Source organism: Puma concolor, chromosome D3 (genome assembly GCF_028749965.1).
Source record: "Puma concolor isolate L17-30 chromosome D3, mPumCon1.1.hap2, whole genome shotgun sequence".
NCBI lineage: Eukaryota > Metazoa > Chordata > Mammalia > Carnivora > Felidae > Puma > Puma concolor.
The window spans coordinates 39,899,720-39,919,994 of record NC_141678.1 but is presented as its reverse complement, the minus strand read 5'-3'; the positions used below and the strand labels follow the sequence as shown (position 1 = coordinate 39,919,994).

The window sequence follows — 20,275 nt, the reverse complement described above, 5'->3', positions numbered from 1 at the left end:
CGGAAGTGAACTCACATGGATTTGAAGTACAGGTAAAGGAAGCTCACAGTTAGGGAAGGATTTGCATAAAGATAATCATAATAGGTACATTTTCATCATAACCCATTTCAAGGAGATAGCCTCTCCAATTTACAGTCATTTTACAGCAGTAAAAATAATGTAGATTATAGCAATTACAGGTTTCATAAAACTGTATTGCTGTTATATTTTACAAGAATGCTTGCGTTGAAACTCCCCTTGTACTAAATGCTAAGTCCCTATACTTTACGTAAGTAATAAAAATAACTTTAAGTACATCAGCATATGCTTAGCTAGTAATAAACATTTCAATCCATATACCCATGTTTTTTTGCGGTAGCCTATTTTTTCCCATCCAACATGTGTCTGGTTATTTAACGTAACTCTCCCATTTCTAACAAGGCAGAAAGATTTCAGAGCAGCTCATGAGGTCAGATACTACCTGCCAAGAGCAAACATATTTTCAAACTCTTACCTGATCTCAGTGAGATGAGCGTGATCTGTTCCACAACCCCATTGACGTGAGTTGACTGGATGTGTGCTGGTCCCTTCCAGAAAGTGTACCAGGAAGAGGGATGAGCAATGACCACTGAAGGTGCTCCAAAGCACCATTCACAAAGTCCTGAAACACAGATGGCGACAGAAAACGAACACATATCTGTTAAAGCTGTGTAGTTACTTTTTCAATATTACACTTACTTGTCAAACCACATGAATACCAGCCTCATCCTATCTTTTCAGCATAATTCATTGGCAGGCTAACCTACTCATCAAGAATGTCGGCTCTGGGTCCAACGCCCAGACTTCATGTCACATTTCAACCACCCACCTCCCTCTTGGACAAGCTGTGGACACCTTCTGCAGATGACTACGAAAGGAACAAATTAATAAAGGTGCTTTCAACAGTGGCTTAGTAACGAGTAGTTATTTCCCTTCCCTCTTGTTTCTCCTTTTCTCAGCGAAAGAAAAAGAGAACACTCGTTTATTGAGCATGTAATATAAAGCAGTGGGTGGTACTTTTTAGAAATTCTTACTTCATCTTCAGCTGACTTATTACTTCTCTTTTGCAAATAAGGAACCCAAGATTCAGGCAACTGGTAATTTATCCAAATTACACAACAAGACAGCAGTACAACTGGGACTGAAGCCATGTCTGTCTGATTTTCCAAAGCCTTTGCTGCTTCTGAACTCCCATGTTGGAAGAGTGATTTGGAATATTTTGATGCTATCCATAGCAAAGAGCAAATATATCAAACTTAGCTGTTACTATTGGTTTCATGAAAAATACTAATTTTCATAAACTTGCCTTAAGTTTATACTAAGTTTTACGAGATAGAGTGCAACTGAAATTAGCCAATGAAACTCAGCATGTGAAACACATTAGAACATTCAAAGAAATTTTTCTACTTAATTATCATGAAGGAGTGGTTTATACTAACATTTACTACCATGGAAAGATAATGGACAAAATACAACTTTTTCAAATTACTTATCAAATTTACAGAACAATTAAGGCTATATACTAAGTCAATTTGATATTTTTTTTCATTATAATAGTAGTATCTTTATTAGAAATCTGAATACAATAGAAAATAAAAACATTTAACCTATTTCCACCACCTCATCATAGCCCTTGCTAACAACATGGTATATTATTTTCCAGACTATTTTTCTAAGGTGAGCTTTTTTCCTACACATATAACAATACTGTATTGTTTACTTACTTAATATGAACAAGCAGTTCAAGGTTTTACTAGTTCATAAATATTTTATTAAATAATGTATTATACACTTTACATAAAGTTTCACTTTTTTTATATTATGGAACACAGATGTGTAATCCCTTATGACAATACCAGACTCCAACAATTCTCTTAAGGATTTTCTTAAAATTCTTATTTGGTAGGAAAATCACATCTGACCTGAACTGACATGAAGCCACTATTTACAATGCTCAATATGAATATTCTTATAATTTACAAAGAAAGTATTAATGGGTTTAACTATGGGCCCTTCCCCAGAACACCCTGGGGGGGGGCATTATATCATATGGCCTCTATATATTTCATATTGCTTTTCTAAAATCTAACAAAGTCTGATTTCTGAAAACTTTAGAATTTTTGATGAGCAGTTGCAGACCTAAAGTAGTAACAAGATCTTACATGGGCTTAGCATTTGCCAGGCATATTGTTTTAATTGCTTTACGTATAAAAATCCTCCTAATACCCTGACAAGGTAGGTACTGTAATTAACCTCATCTTACAGATGGGCACACTGAGGCACAAGGAGCCTCAGTAACTTGCTTGATTTTACATCAATAGGAATGACAGAACCACAGCCTTAATCCGTATAGTCTAACTCCAGCATCCAAATTCTAAACCAACGTTCCTAACCACTGGCTTCGCTTGCAGAGGTAGAATCACCAGATCGACCAGCATGTGCAAGATTTCAATGTATATTCACAGGCCGTCTTCTTAGAACATGGTATTTGTGCTAGTCATGACCCAGAACGACAAGCAGTTTGATTTCATTACTGTCACTGGATGTAACTTTTACTTTTTTGGTATTTGGCAGGCAAAGAAAATGAACTTCCTGGTTGGCTTTGATTTTAACTTGCTTTTTTGTGATGGTAAAGATGAAAATGTTTGCCCATATTTGTTATCCCATTTGGTTTTCCTCCTTTCAATTATGATTGCACACCCGTTGCCTAGAGTTACAACTGTCTACTGGTATATTTCAGTTCCTTGGGCGCACCTGATGGCCTCCTCCAAGATTGTCACTATGTGGTCTGCTGGCGCTATTTCCCACCTGCAGGAGAGACTTTGTAGCTCCGAGGCATGTGCATCTGGAAAAACCCAATCAACCCAGAGGGGCCTGACTTCCTACCCTACCTGCTCCCCACCCCTCTCTTTCATCCCTCCTTACTTCCCCAATCTCCTCCATTCACATGGCAACTGCTGGGATGAATGACTTGGAATCCCTTGCCATGTTCTCCCAGGAGGACTCTGGCTGCAGCTTCTCCTGAGTCAGCAACATCCCACATCTGTAACACTGCTTGGTGCCTTTCAACAACTCCAGTCTGAAGTTCACGCCTTCCAGCTCTATACTGTTTTGCCCATTTTTATCACCTACCACCACCATCGGCATTCTTCATTGTTTGCTTAGGGAATAAATTTTGATTGTTCCATGAAGAACTCATCCAATATTCCCATCTTCTGGTATTAGCTCATCACCTCTGCCAACGTTTGGCTTTAGAGAGAAGGAGAAGGCAAAGCAATGTCTCCTGAAATCCTTTTCAAAAACCTATCAAATTTCTAGCAACATAAGCTGGAGAGGAGACTAATGCAACTATTTTTCAGCCAGTCCTACGTGTGTGTGTGTGTGTGTGTGTGTGTGTGTGTGTGTGTGTGTGTGTGTCTGTGTGCGCGCGTGCCTATGCACGAGCGAGACATTTATTATTCTAGCAGTATGTAAAACTACTGTTTGTTTTATGTCATCATTAATATTTGGGATTTTCCATCTTTTTCATTTAGTTATCTTAGTGGGCATATCGTGGCATTACACTGTGGTTTCAATTTGCCTTTCCCCCATGAAAAGTGAAGGTTTTAAAAATGTTTGACTCTGTGGATATTACCTACTGTGAAGTTTCAGTTCAAAGTTTCAATTCAATACGGTGTCCACTTTGTTATTTTAGTTGTGGACTTTCTTTATATATTCTGGTTAAGAATCTACTGTGTGTGTGTGTGTGTGTGTGTGTACATATACATACATACACATATGTATATGTGTGTGTATATATATGCACATGTGTGTATGTATGTGTATATATATGGTATAACCTTGGATTGTAACCTCTCCTGAAAGTGTTCCATGAGACGAGGAAACATTTCTTATAAATTTTAGGTTGATAATGAGGTCTTGCAATACAAGTAGTACATGATGCTAAATGTCACATGATCACAACTGAGCCAATGGTTCTTGAAATTTGATTTATGAGTGCTTTGGATTACCAACCTGTTTCTGGAGTGAATTATGCTCACAAACCAAGGTTTTACTGTAATTAGCATCATTCATAATATTTACTGTCAGTATTTTCTTAGGCTGTGGTGTATTTCACTCTCAATGAATTTTGGTTGAGTAAGAATCTTTTAGTTTTCCATTGATAATTTGTCTTTTAAGGTTCATGTTTTTCTTAGCTCTTATTTTGGGAAGATTTTCCCAGTCCAAGGTCATGGAAATATTCTGTTTCCTTATAGTGTTTTATTATTTATCTTTTACATATAGATTTACGCTCCATCTGAAATTGGCCTTTGTGTATGATTTAAGGTAGGAGGTGAAGAATCATTTTTTTCCCCATATGTATACACCACTGACCCATACCATGTTTTCCCTAATAAACTGCAATTTCATTTTTGTCATAAATATTGAGTCCATGTTTGTGTCACCTCTTTCTAGATCCAAACCATGATCCATTTGTCCACCTTTGTGACAATACCACCCTGTTGTAGTAACTCGAACATTATAGTCTTGATATCTGGTTATTTGCATCTTCTGATTTTGTTTTTAGATCACATTGGTTATTATCTCTTTTCCACAAAAAATTTACAACCAGTTGGTTATTTTCCAAAAAAGAAGTCTTTCATGATATAATGTTATCACATTTTTTTTTCTTATAGTGAAGTATTTTCATTAGGAGCAATGAAAAAATTTTAACAAATTGAATTTCTATCTCAAAAGTCAATGGATAATAGATATGGGAAGAACTAAGAGCAGAAGCCCAAACTGATCAGAGAATCAGAAAACAGTAGCCTAATGAAGGAATTAAGACTTTTTTTTTTAACTGTAACAAAATATACATGGCTATTTTGACCAGAAACACAAAGAGGAAAGGCAAAAAACTATGCAAATTAAGAAGTGACGAGGAATTAACTTTTAAAAAAGGTAAAATAAAAGAAAATCATAAGGGTCTATTCTACAAACATCTAAAGCTTATAAAAGACATCTTTGCTTTCAGTTTTAAAATCTAGATGAAGGGGCGCCTGGGTGGCGTAGTCGGTTAAGCGTCCGACTTCAGCCAGGTCACGATCTCGCGGTCCGGGAGTTCGAGCCCCGCGTCGGGCTCTGGGCTGATGGCTCAGAGCCTGGAGCCTGTTTCTGATTCTGTGTCTCCCTCTCTCTCTGCCCCTCCCCCGTTCATGCTCTGTCTCTCTCTGTCCCAAAAATAAATAAACGTTGAAAAAAAAAATTAAAAAAAAAAATAAAATAAAATCTAGATGAAGTGCACAACTTTCCAGGGAAACACATAGTACCAAATTTGACCCCAGAGAGGCAAAGTTTCAAGAGATCATTTTCCATAGAAGAAACGGAGAAAGTTATTAATGATCAGTCTCATAAAAACAACGGAGCCAGACAGTGTCACAGGTGAATTCCAAAAAATATTCAAAGACCAAATAGTCCCAACGCTCTATAAATTGTTCCAATTGTTCCAACACACTATAAATTGGAAGTGAAAGAACACTTCTGTTTAAGTCCGTAAAATGTTGGTACCTCAACTAAGAGCTGTGTTCAAAAAAAGACATTTTATGAAATTCATAGACCAATATTGTCTATGAACATCAACACAAAAGGTACTAAATACAACTTTACCCAACAGAAAATAACAGCACATTAAGAGACTAATGCATACAACCAAGTATGTTTTATTCCAGAAATGCAAGGTTGGTTCATATTAGGAAATCTACTAACATGCTATGCCATAGTTATGTCCATACATGCTTTAATGAAATTTCAACATTCCCTCATTATAATAACTACTCAAGAAAATAGGAGAGGGCACGGAGATGAAAACTATTTATACTCCTCAGTTCTAAAACCAGTATCTTACTTAATGGGAAGACTTTAGAAGCATTTCTATCCAGACGCGAAATAGGGGGAAGATGCACATTCTCTCCATTATTATTCACTATTGTCCTGAAAGTATTAGCAAAAGGAATGATACAAAAAAAAAACCAACCAATTAAAGGTAGAAGATCTGAGAAGGAAGGGTGAAACTTTCTACTTATGAATGATTTGACACTTGGAAAATGCTATAGAATCAGGAATAGTACATCAAATAAGTTAGTGTTACAAATAACAGAATTACGACATTAATACTCGGAAATATTCTTCATGGTTATCGCATTATAAATTAATATAGCCACACTGAAAGGGAGAGGAATGAAGAGAACTCATCTAAGTGACTTTTGAAACAGTGTTTTGCTTGCTTACTTTAAGGCTACACACATATTGTACTGTAGCTCAAGATTTACTTTTCACAGTGCTGTCAAATTGTGTTTTAAAGTACTTCATGTGTGTTTATAATAATTAAACCTATTGATGATAATGAGAATGAGGTTTCTCGTTGTTAAAAATCACTAGTGACGGAGGGAAGTTTGCCAGAATGAACCCTGTTATGTTGGACTAGAGTCAGATATATCAATGAAATCACAATGACGTATGTGCATATACACACTACTAGATATAAGATAGATGTGTGTACATGCTTGTTTGTATATACACACGCGTAAGTCCTATCTCCGTCAGGTGAGAGAGGACCTAGAAACAATGGCAACGATCTAGGTCCTAGGTGTGCTCACTGATCTTGGTTTCCAAGTACCCTTCTTCAATAAAATGAACCAACAATCCTTGGAGACACCGTCGATTTCAGGAATGAGGCAGAGAGGAGATGAAGGGAATGGGGCAAGAAAAGCCAGCAAGATCTTGTCATGACAGTAGGGAAGCCAATGCTCCAAATTTGGTGGCAAGCCCAAGGACTAGAGGAGCCAGCTTTCTGAAAGAGCTCCCAGTGGCCAAAACTAGAATAAAGTGAATAACAATGAATTGTATCTCTTGGAATAAATAAATATCCTTGAGTCTATACTACAAATAAGCAATTGCATGAATAAAGAGGAGATAGCTTATTCTTGAAGTAGAATTCAAAGCAATATACATTCAGTTAGGCATCTGACTCTTCATCTCCACTCAGGCCATGATCTCACCATTCATGGGATCGAGTCTCACATTGGGCTCCTTGCTGACAGCACAAAGCTTGCTTGGGATTCTCTCTCCCTCTTACCCTGCTTGTCTGTGCGTGCCCTCTCTCTCTCTCTCTCTCTCTCTCTCTCTCTCTCTCAAAATAAATAGACATTTAAAAAAAGATTCGGTGTCTCACAAACATCAGAGTAATAATTACTGCAGAAGCAAGCACCACTGATAGAGGCTGATGTTACCAGGGAGGAGTATATGGGAACACAGGATATTTGAATAGTCTAAAACTGTTTCCCCATAAGATACTTATTAAGTACAAATTTATATATATTATATATATATACAAAAATTATATATATATATATATATAAATAACACACACACACACACACACACATATCATTTGTAGTGGGGAAAACTGACAGATTCCACCTCAATCAAGCAATCAAATTCACTATCACCAGGAATGAAACATGTCAACATTACATAACTCCTGACATGAGGCACTGAGATCGCTTTATCACTTCTGAGGTGTTCTTGCCAAAATGAAGAACCTGAACTTAATCACGAGGAAATGTCAGACATACACAAATTGAGGGCAATTCCCCAAATTGAGCAGCCAGCACTCTTCAATAACATCAAGGTCATGAAGATACATGAAGTTTAAGTTCCCCGCATCAAGGGAGGATAAAGAGAGTTGACAGCTAAATGCAATGCATGATCTTGGAATGGATCCTGAAGTACAAAAAGGACATTTGTGGCACAATCAGGAAAATTTAAAGAAGGCTTATGAATTGTATCAATATCAATTTCATCATTTCATAATTACACCAGTTATTACATAAGATGTTGCTATTTAGTGAAGCTGGGTGATGGGTTTTTGGAACTCTTAGTAATATTTTGCCAAATGTTTTGAAATTCAACTTGCTTCAAAATAAAAGTTTAAAAACATTTTACAACACTTGTGGAGAAGACTAGCACAACTCAAAAATAGATGAAAGGAACAAATACAGAAATCAATTGAGTTGAAACCAGGTATATAATGGAAAAACCCAAAAGCTGTTTCTAGAAACTCTTAAGACGTTAAGAAGACAAAAGTGAAATTTAGCAGTATCACATGAAAATAAGGACATCTTGGGGCTCAGTCAGGTAAGCGTCTGACTGACTCAGGTCATGATCTCATGGTTTTTGGGTTCGAGTCCCATGTAGGGCTCTGTGCTGACAGCTCAGAGCCTGGATCCTGCTTCAGATTCTGCAACTCCTTCTATCTCTGCTCCTCCCCCACTCAGGCTCTGTCTCTCTCTCTCTCAAAAATAAACATTAAAAAAGATTTTTAAAAGAAAATAAGGGTATCTCTGCAGTAAATGTCAGAAAAAAACTTTATGCCAATAACTTACAATATAGGACAGAGTCAAGAAACGCAGCCACACATATATAGCTACCTAACTGATGACCAAGATGCCATTGCAATGAATGGGGAAAACAATGAATTGCATCTTTTCAGTAAATGGTGCTTGATAAATTGCAAATGCATGTGCAACAAGAAATGAGCCTTGACCACTTTCCTCACACTTTGCCCAAAACATAAAAATAATGCCAGATGGATTGTACACTAATATGAAAGGTAAAGTGAGATTGCTTCTAGAAAAATGGCTCCAATTACAAAAACCTGGTGTTAGCAGATAGAAGTGAAATTTACACGTGACTGGTCCCGTGTAAATTGGTGCAATTACTTTAAAAGATTGTATAGCTGAAGTTGAACAAATAAATGCAGAGCCTTTGATCAGCAATGGCCCCTAGGTGTATCCTAGGGAATGACCATGTTCGTGCACCAAAAGATGTGAACCAGAATCTTCATAGCTTTTTTACTCATGAAAACCACAAACCGCCAACAAGGAAAATGCTCATCAATAATAGAACTCATTAATAAATTATGCTGTATTTGTTCAACAGCTCTCCAGCCACCAAGGATATTAAAATATTGTTGCCTGCAACCCCATCAATCCTACAGAGATAACATGGAGAAATGGAAACAAAAATCAAGCACAGGATATTGCATTTATATAAAACTGAAAAAAGATTATTAACATGAATTTACAGTGGAAAAATGCATCATAGCGATTAATACGTCTGGAGGTATTAATTAGCAAGTATGACAAGGGAGTACTTTGGACTGGTGCTAATCTTCTGTGCATTTATGCTAGTGGGCTCACGCAAGTATAACCCAGCACATCTCATGTTCAGAGTGCACACTTAAGATTCATGTGATTTACTTTGTGTAGGTTATTATTCAGTCAAATTTTTTTCCTGAATGTATCCCTTTGTTTTTTTCATTGTTGAAACATGCCATAATCTCAGAGCTTTCCGAAGGATGCACTTAAACCCAAGTGTTAATTTCTGAGAACATATTCTTCCCTAAAAATAACAGAAGAAAGGAAAATCATTTTTTTTAATCTTTCAATCCCTTTGGTGAGAATGGATTCTTTAGTTATCTGTTTACTGCTTTGTAGAGCAAGAAAAGGTAAGATCCTGGCTTTTACTATAAATGCTGATTGTTCCATCTGTCACAGTGTTTATTTCTTCTCAAAAAATGCAAGGAGCTATCGGTTATTGGTGAATATTGCCGAGTTACCACTCTGAGCTACCTTAGAAAAATATTTTTAATTTATGTGTACCAAACTGACAGTTTACAAACATTTTAATGAGGAATTATGTTGTTTTAAACAATAGACGTCAAGCTATATTAAGGTGCTAACACAAAATAGGGTATTTCAATTTCCCTCAACATTAAACTACAATCACATTTTCCTCCAACAACGATAGGATTTCCAGTTTTCCGTATCTATCAACTCCAATCCATCAACTAACAATAGTGAGTTTGAAATCTCAACTGCAGTCATCCATGATTTTCTCTGAAAGTCCCATTAAAAAAAAAAATGAACGTACAGTCTCTTAAGGATATGATATTCTGTCATGTAAAGCAGAATTGTAACTAAATCATAATCACATGAGATAGGGGTACTAGTCATACAAGTACTCATTTAGACCAATAGAATGTGAGATGTTCACGATCTCTATCAGCCTCTATACTACCCACAGGGTCTATAGTAAGTGTCGTGAATATGGCCAGTTCACAATATATTGTTTTTCTAAATTCTATAAGGAAACACCCTTATGGCAAAAAGAAGTTCAATTATGATCAACATCTTCTGTTAAGGTAAGGCTGGGAAATACATCTACATTCAATTTTAAAAAGCACAATAAATTAAATCTGGCAACTGGGAGATATTCCAATTATCTAGAAAATGTCCTTGTTCATCACCTTTCTGTTCAACACCATTTCCAAGTAAATGAGATATTACTGTGCATACATACATTTACAGACCCAGGGAAAAAATGAGGAACTACAATAGGACCATTTATAATCATATTTCCTCTAGAACCTTAGAGTTTCATGACAAACAAGTATTTTTGTCCATTATACTGGAGAGGTCCTCTTTTGACATTTTACTCTGTTCATACAATATTTTTAGTACCTCTGAATTTAACTCTTCCCACTGCGATTACTCATGTTTCAATTTGTGGGTTTCATCTAATTACTGAAGCCTTATTAGAACCCAAATAGAGGCTTATTATCTTATTCATCAATGCTCTCCAGGAGACTTAGACATGAAGATAGGCTATGCTGTAGAAGTAACGACCACTGAACTCACAGCCTTAACACACACTTAAGTGAGCCCACTCAAATAGGAGCCATTTCTTTACGAGTTTAACACAAGATGGACAAGTTAACCAAAGTAACCTGCACCACAGCACAGGTTACACTGGCTCCTGGCTCCACAAAATCCTGCCCTAGCAGACGCTCCCAAGTTCTGCCTTTAGGATTCTGACAGTGATGTTAACACCACGCAAAGAAATATTGAAGAAGAATTACATAATCTGTTCTTCAACCAGTGATTAGTTTGTTTGCTGTAGATTTAAATGCTGCCACAGGCTTCTAGTGGTTGGCAACTCACACTGTGGAAAATGTCACTGGGCTTCGCTACCCTACTAGCTGTGCTCCACAGAGCAGAAAATTAAGCTTGACATACTTGGGGGAGGAGTTTTCTGGTTTGTAAGAATTTATAAAAATAGCCATACTTATTTATACCACGGTCACATTTGTAAGTTCTTAGTAGCTCTGAGATCAATTTAATTTTATCGCACATGCTAAAATCTTAGGTCATTCTCACTCAAAATCTAGCTAATTGTCTCTTAGAAACAGCAGTCTATTTACCTAACTTTAAGAGATACAGATACATACAGCACTATAAATTATTTTAAGATCTGTACCATGTGGAAACAAACTGAAGGGAAAAAATCTGTAACTGAAATCATGCATTTTCACTTCAGTTTATTCTGATTCTTTTAAAATGAAGACAAATTTGAAGAGTTAATCACTTATCAAAATATGAGTTTCATTATGAAGAACCTAGATTTCATGTACAATTACAACCTATTACCCTAGGTTCAAATTTTACGTTATATATTTCCTTTGAACTATGCTAAGATTTACAACTAATGATCCTTTAGTTTGTTTCAGCATATTTGAAATATTCAAATGTGATTTTTTTTCTATTGTTAAGTATTAATGGAAGAGTCATACATCACAAATCACTGCACTTAATTAAAAAAATCTGAAATAAAACTATGAGGTCCTGAAATGTGCCACACGGTAAGATCAGTCAAGAAAAATATTCTAGAAAAGCTTGATCAACTTTTTCAATAATGCCAAACCCTGTATTTAATCACTCAGAGGCATGTGCCAACGTCAGCAGAATGAAGACACATACCTCCTTGTCTCTCGCTAGATTTCTTTCTTACCTGACTTTGGCTGTTCTCTCATGCAACCTAAAAGGTGAAGCTTATGCTTCTAGACTCTGCAATATGACAGAACCATTTTATTATGCATGCCAGATGCCATGGCCTGCGGAGTAAAATGCTCCCAAATCTCTCCACTTCCTCAGCACCTTACCTATCACGTTTGTGCAAAGTTAGCCTCTCACCAATACTTCTTTCCATCACCATAGCTTGGAAAGCTATCCCTTCTGCCTTTTCACGTCCTACTGATCAAGCCAACGCCTTTGACTTAGTACCTGCCAAGTCAAAGTCACTGCTCTAATGGCTGTGAGAAACACACATGTACACAGACCACAAGGTAGCTTCCACAGGCAGATAAAGGTTCTGTGATTCTGGTTTTATGAAGTAGCCCCTGATGCCTGAAAAGTCTCCTAGCAGTTCAACAATCACATCCACTTACCTACACATGAAGTCTTTTCCTTAAGGTTTCCATTTGAATTAAGAGGAACCAGTATTTCCTTTCCCCAACAATCGCCACCCAGAATTCTCTACATAGTCTTGCCTTTGCCCTTAAAACACACTCATGACCAGTATTTTATGGAAATGCCTAAGCCTATGTTCTTGTTTGACTTCACGTTTCCTTATCAATAATCCTTTGTATATGACTCTCAATTACTTTTGTATAGATGGTTGTACATTCATAGGCAAGAGGGGTCGCTTGTGACTTTTTTAGTCCTCAGCACAATTAAACCCTTATGTCCTCTGTGATTATGACGATTGTCAACCTGAAATTATAGATGCTCCTTTACTCATCCCTGTTAAGTCTTTTGGAACTGTATCATCAACACGCTATCCATCAAGTACAAGATTAATAAATGCAGCAAAGCAAGCATTTGAGCAACAATTCTAGCTCTCAGAAAATCATGTTTTAAATGATCTTTCATAAATCAGGAGTTCATAATATTTAAAATACAAATCACACACACACCAAAGCCTTCTGGGTTTCAACTCTTTGCTCTCTGCCTTCTGAACACTTGGCCGCTCGTCTCCTGTTTTGTTTTGCTTTGTTTTGTCTTCTGTCTCTAGGTCCCAGGAGACCCGTTGGCTCAATAAAGGCTTCCCCCTGAGCATGGGGCAGCAAGTCACAATGCCTCCTTGATCAACCTTCCTGAGCTGACATGTTTCCAATGACCTTAAGTGGCTACATCTGTTCAGTCAAGTTATTACAAGCAGCATCAAGAGGGAGCCCCACACCCAGCAAAACAACCACAGCACAGACTCCTTCAGGTTCCCAAGGGGCTGCCGTCCCCTGCAAGTGGCACTTTTCAGGTTTCCCTTTCTCCATGACAAGGTAATTCCTTCTTCATTATGAAAGGCTATCTACAGCTTTTTGCTTTTTGAATTTTTTTTTTTTTTACCATGAACCAATTTGGCTTAGAGAAAACTGTTTTCAGTCTAAGAATGAAAACATTCTATATCCTAGAACGTGGAAATCTTCAAACTTCATATTTCAAATGTATATTCAAATGTTTTATTTATTAATACAGCTTATGCATTTAAATCTATTTTTTCCCTACTATGCCTTTCAAGCATTCTTTTGGTTGTGTAGTTTAGTGTGAGGCTCACCAGTGTTTAATGAACTTATCTCAAGTGATAGGTACCTTGAAGTTACATATTCTCATCTCTGTGATTAACAGATCTATAGATTTAATATATCCATGAACTCAAATTCATAATTCCTATGTTGCCACTAAATACTATACATTTTCCATTTCATCTGGGCAATCTTAGTGCCCAGATACGCACTACTCCATTGCATTCAGCTTTCATGCTGTGGAATGGAAGGAAATATTCACTGATCATCACTCCCACTGGTGACAGGTTTAGGGGCTCTGTACCGAGCTCACGGCCCTTCATGCCACAGAGCAAGATGATCTCCAAACCTCATCTACTAAGCACAGCCTTCTTTTAAACCGACATTACGTCTATATGGATACGTGACACAGCAGCTGCTCAAAGTTTTACAGTATCGGCTGGGACTCAATATTCAAGTTCTCTAAGAAGAGGCTGGAGGTACAGGTAGGCTCCCAATGTTTCTGCAATTACCCTTCCGAAAAAGCAATCTCTCCCTATGCACACATCAGAATGGCTAAGAAGATTGACAACACAAAATGCTGGCCAGGGTGTGGAGAACCTGGGTCATTCATACATCACTGGTGGGAGCATGAAATTACAGAACCACTCTGGAAAACGGTCTGGCAGGATCTTATAAAACTCAATGTGGGTGGGGTACCTGGGTCGCTCAGTCAGTTAAGCATCTGACTCTTGGTTTGGGGTCAGGTCACAATCTCTCAGTTTATCAGTTCGAGCCCTGCATCTGGGCTCCGTGCTGACAGTGCAGAACCTGCTTGGGATTCTCTCTCCTTCTCTCTCTCTGCCCCTCCCCTGCTCATGCTCTCTCTCCCCCTCTCAAAATCAAAAGAAAAAAAAAAAAAAACAAAAACTCAACGTGCGTGTTCGGTATTGAGGAGGGGATTCTTTGTGAGGAGCACTGGGTGTTTATGTAAGGGAGTCCTTACATACATTAAAAAAGTCCATCCCCAAAGGTTATATACTCGATGATTCTATTTACGTGACATGCTTGAAAAAACGCAATTATAGAGGTGGAGAACAGATTAGTGGTTGCCAAGGGGTCAGGAATGCAAGGCATGTGGCTTCAAAGTGGTGTAGCACGAGGGAACCACGTTATCATGGTCATTTCTGGATCTTGATTGTTCTAATGGTTATAGAAATGTACACATCTGATAAAACCATGTAGAATACACACACACACACACACACACACACACACACACACACACACACACACGGTACGTGCGATTTCACATGATGGAATCTTCACCTCTGATATATGACCGTCCATTTCTTGGTTTTAATATGGTACTATAGTGCTGTAAGTTGCTTTGGAGGGAAACTGAGTTAAGGATACATCTCCACTTGTACAAGCCTTCCCTGTAGATTTTGTTTGCATTTCCCTATGCATCTACCTTTTCAAAATAGAAGAGTTCGATAAGTAATCTTCTCTTGGGTCCCCCCCAGTCTTCTAGCTACTGCTCTCTGCTTCCCCTTCTGTCCCCTTTATAGCAATCTTCTCAAAAGCAGTCCAGTACCTCTCCAATGCCGCTACTTTAAATCTCTTCTAGTCATAGCTCTGACCCTTCCACCAGCTCTACTGAAACAACCCTTGTCAAAATCATCAGCAACATCCATCTTTCTCAGTCCAGAAGTCAGTTACTAATCTTCCCCACATATCTAACACTCCTGACCTTATGACTACATTTGACAGCAGTCATCACATGCATCCCTAATACTCTTTCTTTACTTCATGGACCCTCCTGGTTTTCCTTTTCTCTTAGGCGTGGCTCACTCTCAGTCTCATTTGGAGATTCCTCTGTATTTCCTAGGGATTTTTCTCACTTGACCCATTTCCTTGGTAAATGCACCCAGTCTCCTAGGTGTGACTTTTATATCCATCGACGACTCCAAAACTTATATCCCTCGTACAATTCTCTTCCCTGAACTTCCGATTTGTATGCGGCAGTCATGGCAAGTCTCTGTATGGATAATTCGTGGGCATCTTCAACTTCATGCACCCCAAACTAACGCCTGTTAATCCACCAAATCCCCCCACTTCAGATTTTTTCCTCTATCAAAACAGGTAACTCTGCATCTCTTGTAACACAAACTAAAAGTATTGATACTATTATTTTCTCCTTTGTCTCAGATCATGTCCAATCACAACTACTGTTGCCTCTACTTTCACAATATACCCTGAATCTAAGCACTTCCCATAACCTTCACTGTTATCCTATTTGTGTCTGCTATTATATTTGGCCTGCATTCTTCCAATAGTGTTCTAACTCAGTATTCAGCCTTGCTCTCTAGAGTAGATGCTCAGCACAGTAACCCAAGTAATGCTCTTCAATTATCGTTTGTCCAAGACATCCCTCTACTGACCCCAAAGACCCTATACTTTCTGGACCTTGTACTTTACTATTAGCCCCTTTGTTTACTCTGCTCTCGTCCACTGGCCTCCTTGCTTTTTCTAGAACCTACCAGGTACAAGCTGCAGAACCTGTGTATTTGCTGTCCCACCAGCATGGGTAGCCACAAGGGTAACTTTCTCTTCCCAATTCAGGTACTCCTAGGTCACCCTCTACAACGGTTTCTTATCACTCCGTGCCTTACTGTTCTCCCCAGCAATCACCACCTCATAGGTCACAACGACAGACCCTTCATTTCTTTATCACCTGTGGATTCCCGTTTGCAAACGAACTTCATAGAGTTTGAGTTTTTGTCCATTTTTATACTTCTGTATTGCTGGTGTTTAAATCACGCCTGGAACACGTAAGGTTCTCAACTGTGGTATGAATGATTGTTTTTCTTCGATCGTTTATCTGATCATCTTCGGCTTCCAAATAGCAAGACACTTGGAATATTTGGAGTAGGATGCACTCTAAGATTTCTGTAAGACCTAAGGAACCACAGAGAACCCCATCTGCTCTTCACTGACATGCTGGCAAGCGCAGCAGATATCACCTCATTTCTGCAAGGTCTGGCAGTCGGATGGCCAAGTACTTTACAGTCACAGACCTCTCCACTCAGTAACAAACAGAGGCCCCTTGGAGGGCAAGGCCTCTCTGCTTCCTTGGCCCTGGAGATTCCACAGCCCAAGAACACCAAGAAACGTAGCTGGTAGGAAGCATTTACATATACTTCTAGCTTCCTCTTATCGCAGATCATCTGAAACATGTGTACAGTCACTGAAATAAATTCACAAGGCATCAACAGCATGCTCGGAGTGGCAAAAGCATCATCGAGCTGAAACAGTTAATAATTGTGCAATATTAAGAATGGGAAAAAAATGAACAGAGGCTTAGAGAAGATCATCAAGCATACTATCGTATGTGCAAATGAGGGTCCCAAAAAGAAATGACACAAAAGGATTAACAATTTTTAAGAAATGGCTGAATACTTTCCAAATTTGCTGACAAACATTAATCCACAGAAAGCCCAAAGAATCCCCCCAAACAAAAAGAGAACAACATGTAGGAACATCCCAGTCAAATTGCTGAAATCCCAAAACAAGAAATAAATAAGTAAATAATAAAAAGCTTGAAGGACACAAGAGGAAAAATGACTTCTCATATACAGGGAGGTCAGCAGGCAGTAAGAGGACATATTCAAGTGTTGCATTTTTAAGAACAATACCTGTCAACTGAGAATCCTGTATCCTGCAAAACTTTCCTTTTAAATAAAGAGGAATAAAAGATATTCACGGATAAGCAAGGCTGAGGTAATCCCCCACTAACATACCTGCTCTACAGGAAGTCCTTCAGCTGAAAGGAAGTCATGCTCAGTTGTAACTTAAATCCACAGGAAGAAGTAAAGCACCAAAACAGATAAACACATAGGGTAATTATAAGAGATTGTGAACATGTATTTTCATCTCTTAACTGATTTAAGGTTCACTGCATGAAGTATTATAAAACTATTGTTGGACTTTAAGATGTAAAAATATGGCAGTTATAACACAAGCAGATGGAAGGAAATGTAGCCGTATTGCAACTGAGTTTCCAAGTTATACTGGCATTTTATTGATACTAACCTCAAGCAATGCGTATTGTAATTCCTAGAGCAACCACTAGAGACAACACACACACACACACACACACACACACACACACACACACACACAATACCATATTCATTCCTTTGTTGGTTTCTTTACATTAGTAACTATCTACTTAATTCCAAACAAGGCAGCCTAAGAGGAAGAGACAAACAAAAAAGACAGAGAGAAAAATAGCAAAATGGTAGACATGAATCCAACCATATTAGTCATTACAGTAATATCACTGTATTAAATACCGCAATCAGAAGGTAAAGACTGTCAAGCTGGAATTTTAAAAATTCCAAAACAAACAAAAAAACAAGATTCAGTATATGCTGCCTAGTTGAGCCAGACATTAGATTCAAAGTACTAATAGGTTGAAAATAAAAGGATAGCAATAGATTTAACAGGGAAATAGTGCCATAAAAGGGCAGAAGTGGCTATACCAATATTAGACAAAGCCAATTATAAAATAAAATTTCTTTACTAGAGAAAAAGAGGGACATTTCATATAATAAAAGAGACCATCCTATATCCTATATATATATATATGTATATATATATATGTCACTATATATGACATGCACACACACACACACCTAATGACAGAGCTTTAATGTACAAAGAAAAAAGTGACAATCAAAATCAGCAACAGATAATTTGACAGTAATAGCTAGAAATCCCAACACCCAGCTCCACTAATTGATACTCGACAGAAAATCAAGCTCTTTAAGAACTGAATACTCTCAACATTGTTTTTAATAGACTACACCACCTAACAAGAGCAACACACATTCTTGTCAAGTTCACGTGGAACACGTTCCAAGGTACACAATATTCTAGGACTTAAAATCATAAATTTAAAAGGCTACCAGTTATACACTGTGCTCTACAATGACAACAGAAAGAAATCTGCGACGTCCCCAAATACTTGCAAGTTTAACTCAACACTTCCGATTAACCTACAAGTCCAAGAGGAAATTACAAAGAAAATTACAGTATCTTTTGAACTGAATGAAGACAAAAGGCACAACATACTGAAATTTACAGGATGCAGCTCAATCAGGGCTAAGGAGGAGATTTATACCTTTGCTCACCAGTATTAGAAAAGAATGTCACATTAGGAACCAAGGTCCCACCCTGAAGAGCAAACCGGAAAGCAAGCCGACTCCATCATTGTGAAAAGTTCAGAAAAGCTCATCTAGGGGCACCTGGGTGGCGCAGTCGGTTAAGCATCCGACTTCAGCCAGGTCACCATCTCGCGGTCCGTGAGTTCGAGCCCCGCGTCGGGCTCTGGGCTGATGGCTCAGAGCCTGGAACCTGTTTCCGATTCTGTGTCTCCCTCTCTCTCTGTCCCTCCCCCGCTCATGCTCTGTCTCTCTCTGTCCCAAAAATAAATAAACGTTGAAAAAAAAAATTAAAAAAAAAAAAAAAAGCTCATCTATGGAGACAGAAAGCAAATCAGTGGTTGCCTGTTGCGTGGAAAAGGGTGTAACAATTGCCTGTAGTGTGACGGGATCTTTTTTCAGGGGATGGAAAAGTGTCCTAAAATTGGACTGAAATGATGATTGGGTAACTCCCTAAATACTTTCAAGTTACTCCATCTTAGCTGTGTAATTCACTGATTTATTGCATTTATACTTCAATAAAGCTAATAAAATACAATTGGCCTAACCAGCAGTGGAAAAATATACATAAGCATAAATACCACAAATAATGAAATTCAACGTAACAGATTTGAGCTAGCCAGTGCTAAGCACAGAGACTTAAAGATTTATTTAATCCTGTTCTTTATAGTTTTAGAGTCAATAAAAAATATTCTCTTAGTTTAAATATTTCATTTTCAACGGATAAAACTATTTGCCCATTGTCTTACTTTTTGAAATTAAAATTAAAATTATTTATCCCCGAAATATTAAGTCAAAAGCTCTTTGTTCCCACAATGATGTGAATAGCTTGGCAAGTAGTCACAGTTGTGTGTGTTTGTTTGTTTTTTTAACCTTATCAGCATGAATGTATCTTATTTCTCCTCTTTAGTAAGACAGTCTGATTTTTCAGTGGAATTATATGTAATTGCAACAAATCATTCTAACTTTGGCCAAAGATTTATAGAGCATGTATAGAAATCATCAAAATGGCTCATTTATTTGCTAATAGTCAAGGGCCACATTCTCCAATAAAATTTCTCTAAATCTAAATTTCACTGACCAAAGTTCTAGTATCAAATGGGTCTATTATCCTGAAACCCTGTAGACAGTCTATCTGGGTCCTAATTACTCAACAATCTCTTACGAGGTTTTCAAATGTCAACGAAAGAATGCAAACTTTGAACCATTTTAAGGAAGGATGAAGAAATTGAGTTTTTCTTAAAAAGTTAGCATTCTGAGGAAAAACAGCTGAATCCTTTTAAAACTCTATTTTTAACTATAATGGAGAAGAGATAAGTCATGTATTTTCAACAAGGGGACTTTCTCATGGAAGTGGGAAATCTTAGATGCTACCAAGGTTTGTGTTCCAAGGGCCAGAAGACATCAACAGGATAGAGTATATCTGGTATTAAAGTTCCACAGGGCAGTGATTCAGGAAAATTAAAAAAAAATGTCTACAAAACATTCTTAGTGGGGCAATGACATAAACAACATAATTTCCAAATAATTTACTTGGCTCTCTTTTTTTAACATAATTTCATAATTCATAATTCATAATTTCATTTAATTT

At 37.6% G+C, this 20,275-nt stretch overlaps 1 protein-coding gene across 5 annotated transcripts in view; it reads right to left on the bottom strand.

The window, feature by feature from the left end:
• Window positions 1–20,275, bottom strand: part of DLGAP1 (DLG associated protein 1) — a 904,837-nt gene that overhangs the window by 780,741 nt on the left and 103,821 nt on the right. For all 5 annotated transcript variants that reach the window (XM_086682542.1, XM_086682543.1, XM_086682539.1 and 2 more), the window contains exon 2: window positions 494–640. The gene's annotated coding sequence lies outside the window, so the exon portion shown is untranslated. The remainder of the gene's footprint in view (window positions 1–493; window positions 641–20,275) is intronic.